Below are 6000 nucleotides of genomic sequence, written 5' to 3'. Positions count from 1 at the left end.
ATTATGTAGTGAACAAATGGGGACTAGAATGAGACCCCAAGCTCATTTTCAATTTTGATCTGAGCTACTATTTGAACTCAAGTAGTGAGGAATGCAGTAAATAGGGCAGGGCCATAGGGGAACAGTACTTCATGTGCATTTGGGTCAGGGGCTATTGGTAGGATTTCTTCAGAAATCCAGACATTTATACATAAACATAAAAATTCAAATAAAGCCATAAAAAGTTTTTAAATAAGAATGTTGAGTAGACACAGGACTTAGGTACTACAGGTTGATAGACAGATAATATACAGGCACAAGAAACTTTATTCCTTCACTCCTCAAACACATTGAGCATTAACTTCCCAAATGTCCAACTTCTATTCAATTCCTCTAAAATTTTCAAATAAGTCATGTATAATATCTTTGCATACTTCCTAACAAAGAGCAGTAACTGACTGGGGCTTTGTTGTACCTGCAAATGTACAAACACAGTTAGAGAAAGTCCCTGAACTTAAAGTATAATAAGAGCAACAATATCAGACAACATACAAGCAAAATGTCAAGTCACCTTTTCTTTTATTTAATAAACCACTGGTTATCTGAATATCCCAATCATCCTGCCCTATAATATGTCTGTTACCATTACAGCTGGACAAACTATTTGCAACAAACAATTTAGTCATTAAATTCAATCCTTTCTATTTTTTTGACGCAAACATATTTCAGTCTGTGGGTTACTCAGAAACTGCTGTAAATATTGCTATGGATATTTTATACCCAACAATCTGAAATTCAAGCACTTTGATTGGACACAACTGGTGCAACTACAATATACACTCTGGAAATTTCCTTTGCACAGATATACTGTAATACTAGCCTAACATTTGCTATTTCAATTAGGATGAAAGAGGATATGAACATAGCTTAAACAAATTCATTTAATATTCAAAATGTGTGTATAAATAATCCGCAGCATTTGCTCAGCTCTAGTCAACAATCCATCAGACAAGGAAAATGAAATCCATAAGTTAACCTCTCCCACCAAACCCACACATTTCACATAATTTCACTTTCCTTCTGATGGAAACATGAGGAAATTACCCTGGCTGATGATAAAAAATGACTCCTTACCTACTCTACCTCCACTCTTATATGCCTTCAACTCCACTTTCTACCTTCCAGGCAGCTGGAAGTGAAGGATTTTTCATGTTTTCCTTTCCTAACTGCTAGGAGGGATTGAGCTGTCCACCCTTTCTTTTTGGTTGCTATTTGGGAACTCTCTACTCTTCTTTTGGCAGTCCTTCACCAAGGAATGAGTTATTCAGTGCCTCTGAAATATAGCCTGCATTCTGCTACCCCGGACATCCAGTTCTTGACCACCCTGATCCTCCAAGTCCCCAAAACAAGGCAAGCGGTAACCATAAACATGCTGTGCAAATTTTTCATCCCAATGTGTGAGAATTCAATGGCATGGCTCCCATATGAGTTGTATTATTACTGACATAGCACTGAAAAAGTACCCCTAAAGTCTTACTTTAATTGAAACTCCAGGAACATCTAGATAAAGGCTTAAATTCTTTCCTTCGCATATGTTGTTGTTGTCTATTGTTGCAGAGGTATCAAACACCATGATATAACATACCACATATATTGCTATTCTGTACTCCTAAATAGAGTGCTGAGGAAAATAGAATTTCATTGTTAATTCAGTTTCTTTGCTTTTGTTAGTGTATGTCACAGCCTGAGTAGAGGGATTTTAATTGTTTTAGATTGCTTGTTTTCCTCCTTCTTAGGAAGTTTTAATTAAAACTCTTATGAAATAGTATGCAAACTATCTATTTTAGGATTTTGTACAGTGCTCATTACTATAGTGCTTAAGCTGACACCGTAAACCTTAATGATTCTGAAAGAATGTCTATAGTGAGGGTGATATGGTGTCCACAAGAAAGGGCAACAGCCTGGCAGAGCTAATTCCCAGATATGGCCAAAAGGAGGTGCTCCAGAGATGAGTAGAGCACACGATGACAACTTGGTGGAGAACACGGGCAGGCGATTACCCCTGATAAAAAGGGAGTGTAAGAGACTGTGGTGGACTGGGAATGACTGTATAAGGCAGTCCACCCCGATATAAGGAGAACACAGCAGAAAAAAAAGGGAGGTGACAATGTAGCAATGGTATGTGGAAGCCTTTTTTTGAAGAGGGCACTTACACTTTTTTAGGCTGGACCCCAGAGTCACCCACCCCTGTGGAAGTGGGCAGACAAACAGCAGGGATAGATCCAGGCCCTACTGAAGCAAGTGTTGGAGAACCACAGCGACAATGGGAGTCACATTTATACCTGCAAAACTATTTGACAGAGTTGTGTGAACAACAGCTGTATTTATTTAAGCTCATGAAGGAAGAAATTAGCAGAGGCTGCTGAGCTTGAGACTGGAAAGGAGGTACCAGGGCCAGGAGGCCAGAAACCTGGCCAAGGGAGTGTTATGCATGCAGGTGGAGAGGAAACCTAAAAAGAGAGTGCCCCTACCTGTATGGGGATGAGAACCCTTACCCAGAAGGCAGAGAAACAAGAAAGTCCAAAAGAGTCCAACCTGTGGGGAGAACAGGAAAGGGAGGAGCAGTCAAGAAGCAAGGACTAATTAGCGACAAGGCTCGGGAACAGGAGAGGCCAGTAAAAAGCCTAGTGGCTTAGTGAGCTAGGGGTTGCAGACAATGAGGCTGCCGTCATTCTCAGGGTGAGGGAAAATAAGGTAGGAAGTAGCCCAAAGATACAATGGTAAGGTGCAGACCTTGAATGCTTTTTGTAGGGTCCCTGGGCTGGAACCCAGTATAGTGGGCAGGCCTGGCTTGCCCTACCAGCCACTGGGGAAGTGGCACCATTAAGGGGCAGTGAAAGAGACTACCTGGGACAATGGGCCCCAAGAAACTTTGACAATACAGCTAACCTGCCCCTCCCAGAAAGGGCAACTACAGTGACCAAGCCAGAGGGACAAGCCACAAAATGAGAGCTGCTGAGTCCTGAGAAAGCGAGGTACAGAAAGAGTGACAAAGTGAAACCACAGGAAGCGGCGTTACCCTGACAGAGCTACTCCCCAGACACAGCCAGAAAGAGGAGCTCCAGCCATGAGTAGAGCACCCTTGACAGCTAGTAAGACATTTCTGTAAAACATTTGTGCTGTGATTTTGATAACTATTGCCCCATGTTTTTCCTTATTTTGATCCACCCCATTTCTCGGCAATGGTTAATATGACTCACTTCTGAATAAAAGGGGAAAGATAAAATAGCTCCTCTGAGGGAATGGATGGCTCCAGGAACTGACAATGAGATTAAAAAAAACCCACCACAAGTTTCACAATTTATATCCTTGCTGGCATGGAGGCTGAGCTACTGCTTTATCCATTCAAAATTAGGGATGGGAAAACCTAAGGAAACTCCAGCTCCAAGGCTGTCAATCTGGCACTTTTCAAAAATACTTAATTGGCTTTTAGAAAAGTATTTCTTCCATAAACTGTCTCATAATGTTTACTGTTCTGATTACTATAACCCAGTCACAAAAAGCCTCATAAGGGTTCAAGTCTTGGAAATAGGATCCAGAACAAGTCAGAGGAACTGATTTGTATTAACTCTAAGAGCTCCTTACACCAATGGCAGTGAAAAGGGGCCTTAAAGTGGGTAGCTGTCATTAGATTGTTGGAGGCCAGTGCAATTTGAGTTGCCTGACCACTGTCTCGAGGCCTAGCATAGCTTAGGTTGCTTGCTTGACTATTCAGGCCTCTGCAGCCTGACATCTTCCAGTTGGCAAAAACAAATAGGAATACTGAGTAACCTTGTCGATGTCTCAGTTTCTGCATACAACAGCACATAATAAGACAAAATACATAACATGTATGCTTGCAACTGCACATAGATACCGGTGATAGGAATAACAAGTTATCCTTGAACGTCTGGGGGTACATTTTTCCACCAGATGTTGTTTTGACGACCCAGCTGTCATGGTGAAAATGAAATGTTGTTGAGGGTGAGATGTCATTGTAGGTAAAAGAATGTGTAATAATTTATAGATAGGTAATGATGTGAAAGTTGTGTATAGAAAGATATAAAAAGTCACCACTTAGACAGAGGGGCACCTGATTCTGTGGGAGGTACTGCCGGTCGGACCAGAGGATCCACTTACTCCCTGGTGGGGCCCCTGAAGAAAGCCGTTCCTGTATGCAGCCTTCTGAGTGACTGCTTACCTCTCCAGGTTTAGTGAGTATGATATATTGTAGTTAATTTTAGGTTTTGTATTTAACTAATATATTTATAAAAAATCCTTGCACATTGATCTGCAAATTGGGTGTATTGTGTCTCACTGCTATCCACACTGATCACTAAGTGTCCAGTATCAACATAGATGTCACAAAATAACATACATATCCAAACTTAGAAGGAGATTTTTAGGCAAATTGTGTAGGAAACCAAGATGCCACATCTGGAGGTATAGCATAAAATGAGCAGAGGTCCCGAACAACCACTTTCCTAAACCTAATTAAAAGTAGATCAGTATTTGCCACTACACAGATAGCACAGGATGAGACTGCCCTACTACCTAAAGGAGAAACTGCATAAATATAGTATTAAAGGACTGAAAGCAAACTGCTGCTGCTGTCAGATGCGAGCAATTGGTATTAAATATCAGAATGATTCAATATCTCATGACCTTAAAATAAATCTGAAATATTCTTGTGTGTTGAATCCCTTTTTAGTTTTTGTTTCAAAGAAGAGCTAAGTTGGATGACAATGTAGATGATTTGCATTAATATTTTTCTTTGTTTGGCACTCAGAAGAGTATGGTGGATAACAGAATTCAAAATAATAAAAGTCAAAGAGACCATGAAGGAATGAATGCTTCTTCTTCATAATGTCTGAACTATCCACTTGGATTGTAAGTTTGATCTGAACATCTTAGAAGTTCCTTTTATCTAGTTAGAAAGAGCTTATATCACCTTGAATGATGAAAATGCCCAGTTCATCAAGTCTGCACAAAATGGAAGAGTTATCTAATACATTTATATAGTGTCTCTCGTGGTGGGAGCTAAAGGCTGACAATTTGGTGAACTTAATTACATTTCGACTGTACAAAAACAGTCAGAAAGCAGACAGTGTTTTACTACATTCTTGACTCCTTAATCCTGAAGAAAGATGGTGTTCTCTGCTCAGGAATTCTGAAAATCTATGGCTTCTTTAATTTTTGTGGGCTAGTCCATGTGGTTAACCTTTTGCCTATACGGAAGTGAGGAAGGTTCTCACTACTGTTATGATCAGAGCAGGTTGATGGCATGATGGATATGTTCTTGATGTCCATTCCTGCCCTGAAGATGTATAATATAGCATCCAGTGCCACACCCTCACCTCTAATTTTAATGCACATCCATGGATTTGGAGATTGAGCTTATTTCTCTATCCTAGTAATTGATGATAAATGTATGTCATTCTGATTTCCAGAGGTCTTCCACCACTTGCATAGATCACTGCAGTTCACTGACAAATTCATATGCAGCTGAAATGTGAAGGCAAAAGGGTGGAGCAGTGAAAGAGAGAAAATCCTGAAAACCATTATAAGGAACATAAGGACTTTGTGTTATCCTGTGTAAAGGAAGTGAATGAGGCAAAGAAACCCTTCCCCATGGCCACAACAGCTATCAAATCCCCACCAAAGGATTTGTTCTGACTGTAAACCATCTAATAAATCTGAACAGCCTCCTCTCAAGCATCGCCCCACCTATTTTGCCAGCACAACTGAAAAAATCTTTGACAGCATCTTCCATGTGACTACGCAGATACTGATATCATGCCCACTACTACCATGGTAATTGAATATGCTTTGAGAAAAGCATGCTGGAATAGACAGGTTTGTTAGAACTGCAAAATCTACAAAAAGAGGTACTAGAAGTACTGAATGAGGTCTATATCACCTTATGCAGCCAGGCAACGTACAAACATGCAACTCCTGAGGGTTCAAAGCTACCAAGGGATA

The sequence above is a fragment of the Emydura macquarii genome, unplaced genomic scaffold, assembly GCF_026122565.2.
Source record: "Emydura macquarii macquarii isolate MOO-44397 ecotype Brisbane River unplaced genomic scaffold, CSIRO-AGI_Emac_v2 contig_3343, whole genome shotgun sequence".
NCBI classification, from domain to species: Eukaryota; Metazoa; Chordata; order Testudines; family Chelidae; genus Emydura; species Emydura macquarii.
This window is presented reverse-complemented; position numbering follows the sequence as displayed.